Below are 13,176 nucleotides of genomic sequence, written 5' to 3'. Positions count from 1 at the left end.
GCATGGTGCCCACCAAGGCGCGCAACCCAGCCAAGGTGCCCACCGCAGCGAAGGTGCACGCGAGGTGCGCACCCGAGGTGCACACCCGGGGCAAACCGGGCTCCGACTTCGTGCACGCCGCACCTTGGAGCACACTTCAGAGCGCTCCTTGGTACGCACCAGGGCGCGCAACCCAGCCAAGGTGCTCACCCCGGCGAAGGTGCACGCGAGGTGCGCACCCGGGGCAAACCGGGCTCGGACTTCGTGCACGCCGCACCTTGGAGCACACATCGGAGCGCTCCCGGGTTCGCACCAGCATTGCGCACCTTTGATGCGCTGCCTTCACTAATTTCCAGAAAAGGCAAAAAAAAGAAAAAAATGAGATTTTAAAATTTCCGTTTTGAAAGATAGTGAAAAAAACGGAACGCGGGTGCCATCTTGAGCCCGCCCTGGTGTGCAGCCCAGGCAAGTTGTGCGCACCAAGGCACCCACCCTGGCCAAGGTGGGTCACGGGGTGGGTCCTAGGGTGGGTAACGGGGTGGGTACTAAGGTGCGTGCCAAGGTGGGTCATAGGGTGGGTGCCAAGGTGGGCACCAGGGTGGGTGTGCACCAACCCTAGCCAGGGTAGGTCACGGGGTGGTTGTCGGGGTGGGCGTCAAGGAGCCAAGGTGGGTGGCAAGTAGCCAAGTTGCGTGCCAAGGTGGGTGTCGGGGTGGGTGCCAAGGATCCAAGGTGGGTGCCAAGGAACCAAGGTGGGTGTCTGGGTGGGTGCCGAGGTGGGAGCCAGGGTGGGTCCCAAGGTGAGTGCAAAGGTGGGTGCCAGGGTCAAGGTGAGTGCCAATGTGGGTTCCAAGGTGCCAGGGTCAGGGTGAGTGCCAATGTGGGTTCAAAGGTGCTAAGTTGGGTGCGAGGTTGGGTGCGAGGGTGGGTGGGTGCCAAGGTGTGCTAGGTGGAAGCCCGGGTGGGTCGGCATCCCATGGGTGTCGAGTTGGGTGCCTGATGGGTGCTTCTTGTCAAGTTTTAGTCGTCGGGACTCATTTCGAGCCTTAGAGGTCGTTTCTTGTCCGGTTGCCCTGTCTTCGACCTGGGAACCCAATTTTGGTCCTCGGGTCCCATTTTTTTTTGTCTCGCATCCCACTTTTGGCCTGTGGCCTTTTCGGGGTCGATTCTCGTTTTGGGCATCAGAGCATGTTTCTTCTCCTAAAACCCAATATTTGTTTATTAAGTCTCGGAACACATTTTTGTTCTCGTGGACCCATCATGGGTCTTGGAACGCATTTGTGGTCCTTGGGTCCCATTTTGCATCCCGAAACTTGTGTTTTGGTGCTTGATCCCTATTTTGGGTGCCCACCTTGCACCAAGTGCGCACCCGGGGCAAACCGAGCGCCTTGGTGCACCGGGGCAAGATCGAGCGTGCACCCGAGGCGCCCCGAACATGCACCAAGGTGCACTCGGCCCACATGTGAGCGCAGGTCGTTGCGCCCGAGGTGGTGTGTGGGCACCGCGTTGCAGACGGGACACTGCACGCACACGACGCCCCCTCCAGGTGCACGCACGTAGGCCGGGCCGGGTGCACACCCGACGCCCTAGCAAGGTGCGCGCACCCGGGCAGGGCTCACACTTGGCGAACGGGGCGCACTTCGCGAGGGAGGGTGTGCACCTCGACGGGGGTGGGTGGCCGGGGTGGATTCGCACGTGGGTCGCGGTTTGCTAAGTACACACTGCGACAAGCTCATAACGGGTGCGATCATACCAGCGTTAGTGCACCGGATCCCATCAGAACTCCGCAGTTAAGCGCGCTTGGGCCGGAGTAGTACTGGGATGGGTGACCTCCCGGGAAGTCCCGGTGTTGCACCCTTTTTTAGTTTTTCGCCGGGCGTCGCAATGCTATTTGAATAAACCTTTTGCCCGTTTGCGTTCTCGTCGGGGCCGGGCCGGGCCGGGGTGCGCTGCCCGCACTACCGCGCGCGCGGGGGCGACACCGAGCGCGCACCCGAGGCGCCCCGAGCACACAGGCCACGGTGCAACCCGGGCGTTGTGCGCGCACCCCGGTGCGCCCGAGGTGCTGCGCGCGCACCCAGGTGAAATCGGTGTGCACCTCGGCCAGTGCGCGCTCGGTCGAGTCGCGCACGTTGGCCAAGGTGCACGGTGATGTTTCTTACTCTAAGGTTCCGCACCAGACGCCCGGGACAGGTGAGCGAAGCTGGGCGGGGCCGGGTGCGCGGCCGGGGCAGGTGCACGCAGCTGGAGAGAGCTTTGGAGCACACTTCGGAGCGCACCAATGATGCGCTCCATTCAAAAGTTTCCTGAAAAGGCAAAAAAAGTTGAGATTATAGAATTTCCCACTTGAGAGATTGTAAAAAAAAAAAATTTAAAATGAAGGAAACGCGGGTGCCAAGGTGTGCGCAGCCCAGCCAAGGTGTGCGCACCAAGGCGCCCACCCTGGCGAAGGTGCACGCAAGGTGCGCACCCGAGGCAAACCGGACAATTAACCCAACTTTCGACTTCGCGCGCACCTTGGAGCGCACTTCGGAGCGCTCCTTGGTGCGCACCAATCTTGGGCACCTCGGAGTGCACCATGGCGCCCACCAAGGTGCGCACCCGGGGCAAACCGAGCTCCGACTTCGTGCGCACCTTGGAGCGCACGAAAGGTGCGCACCATGGCGCCCACCAAGGTGCGCAGCCCAGCCAAGGCGTGCGCATCAAGGTGCGCACCCTGGCGAAGGTGCGCACCCGGGGCAAACCGAGCTCCGACTTCGTGCGCACCTTGGAGCGCACAAAAGGTGCGCAACCCAGCCAAGGTGTGCGCACCCCGGTCAAACCGAGCTCCGAATCGTGCGCACCAGAGGTGCACGCCATCGTGCGCACCTTGGAGCACACTTCGGAGCCCTCCTTGGTGCGCGCCGATGTTGCGCACCTCGGAGCGCACCCGGGGAAAACAATGCAATTAACCCGACTTTCGACTTCGTGGGCACCTCGGAGCGCTCTCGGGTTCGCACCTCGGAGCACACCGAGGTGCGCACCTTTGATGCGCTGCCTTCACCAATTTCCAGAAAAGGCAAGAAAACATTGAGAAGGTGTGCGCACCGAGGTGCCCACCCTGGCGAAGGTGCACGCGAGGTGCGCACCCGGGGCAAACCGGGCTCCGACTTCGTGCACGCCGCACCTTGGAGCACACTTCGGAGCGCTCCTTGGTGCGCACCAGGGCGCGCAACCCAGCCGAGGTGCCCACCCCGGCGAAGGTGCACGCGAGGTGCGCACCCGGGGCAAACCGGGCTCCGACTTCGTGCACGCCATGGTGCCCACCGCGGCGAAGGTGCACGCGAGGTGCGCACCCGGGGCAAACCGGGCTCCGACTTCGTGCACGCCGCACCTTGGAGCACACTTCGGAGCGCTCCTTGGTGCGCACCATGGTGCCCACCAGGGCGCGCAACCCCGCCGAAGGTGCACGCGAGGTGCGCACCCGGGGCAAACCGGGCTCCGACTTCGTGCACGCCGCACCTTGGAGCACACTTCGGAGCGCTCCTTGGTGCGCACCATGGTGCCCACCAGGGCGCGCAACCCCGCCGAAGGTGCACGCGAGGTGCGCACCCGGGGCAAACCGGGCTCCGACTTCGTGCACGCCATGGTGCGCACCGCGGCGAAGGTGCGCACCCGGGGCAAACCGGGCTCCGACTTCGTGCACGCCGCACCTTGGAGCACACTTCGGAGCGCTCCTTGGTGCGCACCAGGGCGCGCAACCCAGCCGAGGTGCCCACCCCGGCGAAGGTGCACGCGAGGTGCGTACCCGGGGCAAACCGGGCTCCGACTTCGTGCACGCCGCACCTTGGAGCACACTTCGGAGCGCTCCTTGGTGCGCACCATGGTGCCCACCAGGCCGCGCAACCCAGCCAAGGTGTGCGCACCAAGGTGCACGCGAGGTGCGCACCCGGGGCAAACCGGGGTCCGACTTCGTGCACGCCGCACCTTGGAGCACACATCGGGGCGCTCCCGGGTTCGCACCGGCGTTGCGCACCGTGGTGGGCACCTCGGAGCACACCAAGGTGGGCAGCGAGGTGCGCACCTTTGATGCGATGCCTTCACTAATTTCCATAAAAGGCAAAAAAAAAACGAGATTTTAAAATTTCCGTTTTGAAAGATAGTGAGAAAAAGGGAATGCTGGTGCCATCTTGAGCCCGCCCTGGTGCGCAGCCCAGCCAAGGTGTGCGCACCAAGGTGCCCACCCTGGCGAAGGTGCGCGCCCGGGCAATTAACCCAACTTCCAACTTCGCGCGCGCCAGGGTGGGAGCGCACCCAACAACCGGGCCTGGGAAGAGCCAATGCGAGAAACCCCACCAAACGCTCTGACAAAAAAAGAGGGGGCGCTCCAGTAACCCCGCTTCGGAGCGCACCCTGGGCAAACCCAGCCAAGGTGCCCACCCCGGCCAAGGTGCAGGCGAGGTGCGCACCCGGGGCAAACCGGGCTCCGACAACGTGCACGCCGCACCTTGGAGCACACTTCGTAGCGCTCCCGGGTGCGCACCTCAGAGCACACCAAGGTGGGCAGCGAGGTGCGCACCTTTGATGCGCTGCCTTCACTAATTTCCAGAAAAGGCAAAAAAAAAAGGAGATTTTAAAATTTCCGTTTTGAAAGATAGTGAAAAAAACGGAACGCGCGTGCCATCTTGAGCCCGCCCTGGTGCGCAGCCCAGGTAAGGTGCCCACCCTGGCAAAGGTGCGCACCCGGGCAATTAACCCTACTTCCGACTTCGTGCGCGCCAGGGTGGCAACCGGGCCTCGGAAGAGCCAATGCGAGAAACCCCACCAAACGCTCCGACAAAAAAAGAGGCGGCGCTCCAATAACCCCGCTTCGGAGCGCAGCCGGGGCAAACCCAGCCAAGGTGCCCACCCCGACGAAGGTGCACGCGAGGTGCGCACCCGGGGCAAACCGGGCTCCGACAACGTGCACGCAGCACCTTGGAGCACACTTCGAAGCACTCCCGGGTGCCCACCGGCGTTGCGCACCGTGGTGGGCAGCGAGGTGCGCACCTTTGATGCGCTGCCTTCACTAATTTCCAGAAAAAGGCAAAAAAAAATGAGATTTTAAAATTTCCGTTTTGAAAGATAGTGAAAAAAAAGGAACGCGGGTGCCATCTTGAGCCCGCCCTGGTGCGCAGCCCAGGCAAGGCATGCGCACCAAGGTGCCCACCCGAGGTGCACACCCGGGGCAAACCGGGCTCCGACTTCGTGCAGGCCGCACCTTGGAGCACACTTCGGAGCGCTCCTTGGTGCGCACCATGGTGCCCACCAGGGCGCGCAACCCAGCCAAGGTCTGCACACTAAGGTGCCCACCCCGGCGAAGGTGCACGCGAGGTGCGCACCCGGGGCAAACCGGGCTCCGACTTCGTGCACGCCATGGTGCCCACCGCGGCGAAGGTGCACGCGAGGTGCGCACCCGGGGCAAACCGGGCTCCGACTTCGTGCACGCCGCACCTTGGAGCACACTTCGGAGCGCTCCTTGGTGCGCACCATGGTGCCCACCAGGGCGCGCAACCCAGCCAAGGTGTGCGCACCAAGGTGCACGCGAGGTGCGCACCCGGGGCAAACCGGGGTCCGACTTCGTGCACGCCGCACCTTGGAGCACACATCGGAGCGCTCCCAGGTTCGCACCAGCGTTGCGCACCTTTGATGCGCTGCCTTCACTAATTTCCAGAAAAGGCAAAAAAAAACGATATTTTAAAATTTCCGTTCTGAAAGATAGTGAAAAAAACGGAACGCGGGTGCCATCTTGAGCCCTTCCTGGTGCGCAGCCCAGGCAAGTTGTGCGCACCAAGGTGCCCACCCTGGCGGAGGTGCGCGCCCGGGGCAAACCGGGCTCCGACTTCGTGCACTGCATGGTGCCCACCAAGGCGCGCAACCCAGCCAAGGTGCCCACCGCAGCGAAGGTGCACGCGAGGTGCACACCCGGGGCAAACCGGGCTCCGACTTCGTGCACGCCGCACCTTGGAGCACACTTCAGAGCGCTCCTTGGTGCGCACCAGGGCGCGCAACCCAGCCGAGGTGCCCACCCCGGCGAAGGTGCACGCGAGGTGCGCACCCGGGGCAAACCGGGCTCCGACTTCGTGCACGCCATGGTGCCCACCGCGGCGAAGGTGCGCACCCGGGGCAAACCGGGCTCCGACTTCGTGCACGCCGCACCTTGGAGCACACTTCGGAGCGCTCCTTGGTGCGCACCATGGTGCCCACCAGGCCGCGCAACCCAGCCAAGGTGTGCGCACCAAGGTGCACGCGAGGTGCGCACCCGGGGCAAACCGGGGTCCGACTTCGTGCACGCCGCACCTTGGAGCACACATCGGGGCGCTCCCGGGTTCGCACCGGCGTTGCGCACCGTGGTGGGCACCTCGGAGCACACCAAGGTGGGCAGCGAGGTGCGCACCTTTGATGCGATGCCTTCACTAATTTCCATAAAAGGCAAAAAAAAAACGAGATTTTAAAATTTCCGTTTTGAAAGATAGTGAGAAAAAGGGAATGCTGGTGCCATCTTGAGCCCGCCCTGGTGCGCAGCCCAGCCAAGGTTTGCGCACCAAGGTGCCCACCCTGGCGAAGGTGCGCGCCCGGGCAATTAACCCAACTTCCAACTTCGCGCGCGCCAGGGTGGGAGCGCACCCAACAACCGGGCCTGGGAAGAGCCAATGCGAGAAACCCCACCAAACTCTCTGACAAAAAAAGAGGGGGCGCTCCAGTAACCCCGCTTCGGAGCGCACCCTGGGCAAACCCAGCCAAGGTGCCCACCCCGGCCAAGGTGCAGGCGAGGTGCGCACCCGGGGCAAACCGGGCTCCGACAACGTGCACGCCGCACCTTGGAGCACACTTCGTAGCGCTCCCGGGTGCGCACCTCAGAGCACACCAAGGTGGGCAGCGAGGTGCGCACCTTTGATGCGCTGCCTTCACTAATTTCCAGAAAAGGCAAAAAAAAAAGGAGATTTTAAAATTTCCGTTTTGAAAGATAGTGAAAAAAACGGAACGCGCGTGCCATCTTGAGCCCGCCCTGGTGCGCAGCCCAGGTAAGGTGCCACCCTGGCAAAGGTGCGCACCCGGGCAATTAACCCTACTTCCGACTTCGTGCGCGCCAGGGTGGCAACCGGGCCTCGGAAGAGCCAATGCGAGAAACCCCACCAAACGCTCCGACAAAAAAAGAGGCGGCGCTCCAATAACCCCGCTTCGGAGCGCAGCCGGGGCAAACCAAGCCAAGGTGCCCACCCCGACGAAGGTGCACGCGAGGTGCGCACCCGGGGCAAACCGGGCTCCGACAACGTGCACGCAGCACCTTGGAGCACACTTCGAAGCACTCCCGGGTGCCCACCGGCGTTGCGCACCGTGGTGGGCAGCGAGGTGCGCACCTTTGATGCGCTGCCTTCACTAATTTCCAGAAAAAGGCAAAAAAAAATGAGATTTTAAAATTTCCGTTTTGAAAGATAGTGAAAAAAAAGGAACGCGGGTGCCATCTTGAGCCCGCCCTGGTGCGCAGCCCAGGCAAGGCATGCGCACCAAGGTGCCCACCCGAGGTGCACACCCGGGGCAAACCGGGCTCCGACTTCGTGCAGGCCGCACCTTGGAGCACACTTCGGAGCGCTCCTTGGTGCGCACCATGGTGCCCACCAGGGCGCACCCGAGGCAAACCGGGCTCCGACTTCGTGCACGCCGCACCTTGGAGCACACATCGGAGCGCTCCCAGGTTCGCACCAGCGTTGCGCACCTTTGATGCGCTGCCTTCACTAATTTCCAGAAAAGGCAAAAAAAAACGATATTTTAAAATTTCCGTTCTGAAAGATAGTGAAAAAAACGGAACGCGGGTGCCATCTTGAGCCCTTCCTGATGCGCAGCCCAGGCAAGTTGTGCGCACCAAGGTGCCCACCCTGGCGGAGGTGCGCGCCCGGGGCAAACCGGGCTCCGACTTCGTGCACTGCATGGTGCCCACCAAGGCGCGCAACCCAGCCAAGGTGCCCACCGCAGCGAAGGTGCACGCGAGGTGCGCACCCGAGGTGCACACACGGGGCAAACCGGGCTCCGACTTCGTGCACGCCGCACCTTGGAGCACACTTCAGAGCGCTCCTTGGTACGCACCAGGGCGCGCAACCCAGCCAAGGTGCTCACCCCGGCGAAGGTGCACGCGAGGTGCGCACCCGGGGCAAACCGGGCTCGGACTTCGTGCACGCCGCACCTTGGAGCACACATCGGAGCGCTCCCGGGTTCGCACCAGCATTGCGCACCTTTGATGCGCTGCCTTCACTAATTTCCAGAAAAGGCAAAAAAAAGAAAAAAATGAGATTTTAAAATTTCCGTTTTGAAAGATAGTGAAAAAAACGGAACGCGGGTGCCATCTTGAGCCCGCCCTGGTGTGCAGCCCAGGCAAGTTGTGCGCACCAAGGCACCCACCCTGGCCAAGGTGGGTCACGGGGTGGGTCCTAGGGTGGGTAACGGGGTGGGTACTAAGGTGCGTGCCAAGGTGGGTCATAGGGTGGGTGCCAAGGTGGGCACCAGGGTGGGTGTGCACCAACCCTAGCCAGGGTAGGTCACGGGGTGGTTGTCGGGGTGGGCGTCAAGGAGCCAAGGTGGGTGGCAAGTAGCCAAGTTGCGTGCCAAGGTGGGTGTCGGGGTGGGTGCCAAGGATCCAAGGTGGGTGCCAAGGAACCAAGGTGGGTGTCTGGGTGGGTGCCGAGGTGGGAGCCAGGGTGGGTCCCAAGGTGAGTGCAAAGGTGGGTGCCAGGGTCAAGGTGAGTGCCAATGTGGGTTCCAAGGTGCCAGGGTCAGGGTGAGTGCCAATGTGGGTTCAAAGGTGCTAAGTTGGGTGCGAGGTTGGGTGCGAGGGTGGGTGGGTGCCAAGGTGTGCTAGGTGGAAGCCCGGGTGGGTCGGCATCCCATGGGTGTCGAGTTGGGTGCCTGATGGGTGCTTCTTGTCAAGTTTTAGTCGTCGGGACTCATTTCGAGCCTTAGAGGTCGTTTCTTGTCCGGTTGCCCTGTCTTCGACCTGGGAACCCAATTTTGGTCCTCGGGTCCCATTTTTTTTTGTCTCGCATCCCACTTTTGGCCTGTGGCCTTTTCGGGGTCGATTCTCGTTTTGGGCATCAGAGCATGTTTCTTCTCCTAAAACCCAATATTTGTTTATTAAGTCTCGGAACACATTTTTGTTCTCGTGGACCCATCATGGGTCTTGGAACGCATTTGTGGTCCTTGGGTCCCATTTTGCATCCCGAAACTTGTGTTTTGGTGCTTGATCCCTATTTTGGGTGCCCACCTTGCACCAAGTGCGCACCCGGGGCAAACCGAGCGCCTTGGTGCACCGGGGCAAGATCGAGCGTGCACCCGAGGCGCCCCGAACATGCACCAAGGTGCACTCGGCCCACATGTGAGCGCAGGTCGTTGCGCCCGAGGTGGTGTGTGGGCACCGCGTTGCAGACGGGACACTGCACGCACACGACGCCCCCTCCAGGTGCACGCACGTAGGCCGGGCCGGGTGCACACCCGACGCCCTAGCAAGGTGCGCGCACCCGGGCAGGGCTCACACTTGGCGAACGGGGCGCACTTCGCGAGGGAGGGTGTGCACCTCGACGGGGGTGGGTGGCCGGGGTGGATTCGCACGTGGGTCGCGGTTTGCTAAGTACACACTGCGACAAGCTCATAACGGGTGCGATCATACCAGCGTTAGTGCACCGGATCCCATCAGAACTCCGCAGTTAAGCGCGCTTGGGCCGGAGTAGTACTGGGATGGGTGACCTCCCGGGAAGTCCCGGTGTTGCACCCTTTTTTAGTTTTTCGCCGGGCGTCGCAATGCTATTTGAATAAACCTTTTGCCCGTTTGCGTTCTCGTCGGGGCCGGGCCGGGCCGGGGTGCGCTGCCCGCACTACCGCGCGCGCGGGGGCGACACCGAGCGCGCACCCGAGGCGCCCCGAGCACACAGGCCACGGTGCAACCCGGGCGTTGTGCGCGCACCCCGGTGCGCCCGAGGTGCTGCGCGCGCACCCAGGTGAAATCGGTGTGCACCTCGGCCAGTGCGCGCTCGGTCGAGTCGCGCACGTTGGCCAAGGTGCACGGTGATGTTTCTTACTCTAAGGTTCCGCACCAGACGCCCGGGACAGGTGAGCGAAGCTGGGCGGGGCCGGGTGCGCGGCCGGGGCAGGTGCACGCAGCTGGAGAGAGCTTTGGAGCACACTTCGGAGCGCACCAATGATGCGCTCCATTCAAAAGTTTCCTGAAAAGGCAAAAAAAGTTGAGATTATAGAATTTCCCACTTGAGAGATTGTAAAAAAAAAAAATTTAAAATGAAGGAAACGCGGGTGCCAAGGTGTGCGCAGCCCAGCCAAGGTGTGCGCACCAAGGCGCCCACCCTGGCGAAGGTGCACGCAAGGTGCGCACCCGAGGCAAACCGGACAATTAACCCAACTTTCGACTTCGCGCGCACCTTGGAGCGCACTTCGGAGCGCTCCTTGGTGCGCACCAATCTTGGGCACCTCGGAGTGCACCATGGCGCCCACCAAGGTGCGCACCCGGGGCAAACCGAGCTCCGACTTCGTGCGCACCTTGGAGCGCACGAAAGGTGCGCACCATGGCGCCCACCAAGGTGCGCAGCCCAGCCAAGGCGTGCGCATCAAGGTGCGCACCCTGGCGAAGGTGCGCACCCGGGGCAAACCGAGCTCCGACTTCGTGCGCACCTTGGAGCGCACAAAAGGTGCGCAACCCAGCCAAGGTGTGCGCACCCCGGTCAAACCGAGCTCCGAATCGTGCGCACCAGAGGTGCACGCCATCGTGCGCACCTTGGAGCACACTTCGGAGCCCTCCTTGGTGCGCGCCGATGTTGCGCACCTCGGAGCGCACCCGGGGAAAACAATGCAATTAACCCGACTTTCGACTTCGTGGGCACCTCGGAGCGCTCTCGGGTTCGCACCTCGGAGCACACCGAGGTGCGCACCTTTGATGCGCTGCCTTCACCAATTTCCAGAAAAGGCAAGAAAACATTGAGAAGGTGTGCGCACCGAGGTGCCCACCCTGGCGAAGGTGCACGCGAGGTGCGCACCCGGGGCAAACCGGGCTCCGACTTCGTGCACGCCGCACCTTGGAGCACACTTCGGAGCGCTCCTTGGTGCGCACCAGGGCGCGCAACCCAGCCGAGGTGCCCACCCCGGCGAAGGTGCACGCGAGGTGCGCACCCGGGGCAAACCGGGCTCCGACTTCGTGCACGCCATGGTGCCCACCGCGGCGAAGGTGCACGCGAGGTGCGCACCCGGGGCAAACCGGGCTCCGACTTCGTGCACGCCGCACCTTGGAGCACACTTCGGAGCGCTCCTTGGTGCGCACCATGGTGCCCACCAGGGCGCGCAACCCCGCCGAAGGTGCACGCGAGGTGCGCACCCGGGGCAAACCGGGCTCCGACTTCGTGCACGCCGCACCTTGGAGCACACTTCGGAGCGCTCCTTGGTGCGCACCATGGTGCCCACCAGGGCGCGCAACCCCGCCGAAGGTGCACGCGAGGTGCGCACCCGGGGCAAACCGGGCTCCGACTTCGTGCACGCCATGGTGCGCACCGCGGCGAAGGTGCGCACCCGGGGCAAACCGGGCTCCGACTTCGTGCACGCCGCACCTTGGAGCACACTTCGGAGCGCTCCTTGGTGCGCACCAGGGCGCGCAACCCAGCCGAGGTGCCCACCCCGGCGAAGGTGCACGCGAGGTGCGTACCCGGGGCAAACCGGGCTCCGACTTCGTGCACGCCGCACCTTGGAGCACACTTCGGAGCGCTCCTTGGTGCGCACCATGGTGCCCACCAGGCCGCGCAACCCAGCCAAGGTGTGCGCACCAAGGTGCACGCGAGGTGCGCACCCGGGGCAAACCGGGGTCCGACTTCGTGCACGCCGCACCTTGGAGCACACATCGGGGCGCTCCCGGGTTCGCACCGGCGTTGCGCACCGTGGTGGGCACCTCGGAGCACACCAAGGTGGGCAGCGAGGTGCGCACCTTTGATGCGATGCCTTCACTAATTTCCATAAAAGGCAAAAAAAAAACGAGATTTTAAAATTTCCGTTTTGAAAGATAGTGAGAAAAAGGGAATGCTGGTGCCATCTTGAGCCCGCCCTGGTGCGCAGCCCAGCCAAGGTGTGCGCACCAAGGTGCCCACCCTGGCGAAGGTGCGCGCCCGGGCAATTAACCCAACTTCCAACTTCGCGCGCGCCAGGGTGGGAGCGCACCCAACAACCGGGCCTGGGAAGAGCCAATGCGAGAAACCCCACCAAACGCTCTGACAAAAAAAGAGGGGGCGCTCCAGTAACCCCGCTTCGGAGCGCACCCTGGGCAAACCCAGCCAAGGTGCCCACCCCGGCCAAGGTGCAGGCGAGGTGCGCACCCGGGGCAAACCGGGCTCCGACAACGTGCACGCCGCACCTTGGAGCACACTTCGTAGCGCTCCCGGGTGCGCACCTCAGAGCACACCAAGGTGGGCAGCGAGGTGCGCACCTTTGATGCGCTGCCTTCACTAATTTCCAGAAAAGGCAAAAAAAAAAGGAGATTTTAAAATTTCCGTTTTGAAAGATAGTGAAAAAAACGGAACGCGCGTGCCATCTTGAGCCCGCCCTGGTGCGCAGCCCAGGTAAGGTGCCCACCCTGGCAAAGGTGCGCACCCGGGCAATTAACCCTACTTCCGACTTCGTGCGCGCCAGGGTGGCAACCGGGCCTCGGAAGAGCCAATGCGAGAAACCCCACCAAACGCTCCGACAAAAAAAGAGGCGGCGCTCCAATAACCCCGCTTCGGAGCGCAGCCGGGGCAAACCCAGCCAAGGTGCCCACCCCGACGAAGGTGCACGCGAGGTGCGCACCCGGGGCAAACCGGGCTCCGACAACGTGCACGCAGCACCTTGGAGCACACTTCGAAGCACTCCCGGGTGCCCACCGGCGTTGCGCACCGTGGTGGGCAGCGAGGTGCGCACCTTTGATGCGCTGCCTTCACTAATTTCCAGAAAAAGGCAAAAAAAAATGAGATTTTAAAATTTCCGTTTTGAAAGATAGTGAAAAAAAAGGAACGCGGGTGCCATCTTGAGCCCGCCCTGGTGCGCAGCCCAGGCAAGGCATGCGCACCAAGGTGCCCACCCGAGGTGCACACCCGGGGCAAACCGGGCTCCGACTTCGTGCAGGCCGCACCTTGGAGCACACTTCGGAGCGCTCCTTGGTGCGCA

The 13,176-nt window shown here is 62.9% G+C and overlaps 2 non-coding genes across 2 annotated transcripts; both read left to right on the top strand.

Annotated features, from left to right (window-relative positions):
• Positions 1 to 1,718: 1,718 nt before the first annotated feature.
• LOC131866066 (5S ribosomal RNA) lies at positions 1,719 to 1,837 on the top strand. The gene has a single exon (XR_009364698.1). It is a non-coding gene; the product is annotated as a 5S ribosomal RNA (ribosomal RNA).
• Positions 1,838 to 9,641: 7,804 nt separating this feature from the next.
• On the top strand, positions 9,642 to 9,760 carry LOC131866065 (5S ribosomal RNA). Its single transcript, XR_009364697.1, has one exon. It is a non-coding gene; the product is annotated as a 5S ribosomal RNA (ribosomal RNA).
• The last annotated feature ends 3,416 nt before the right edge of the window (positions 9,761 to 13,176 follow it).

This window comes from Cryptomeria japonica, unplaced genomic scaffold (assembly GCF_030272615.1).
Source record: "Cryptomeria japonica unplaced genomic scaffold, Sugi_1.0 HiC_scaffold_129, whole genome shotgun sequence".
In the NCBI taxonomy this organism is placed as follows: domain Eukaryota; kingdom Viridiplantae; phylum Streptophyta; class Pinopsida; order Cupressales; family Cupressaceae; genus Cryptomeria; species Cryptomeria japonica.
The sequence above is the reverse complement of the archived record's forward strand: the minus strand, read 5'-3'. Positions and strand labels throughout refer to the sequence as shown.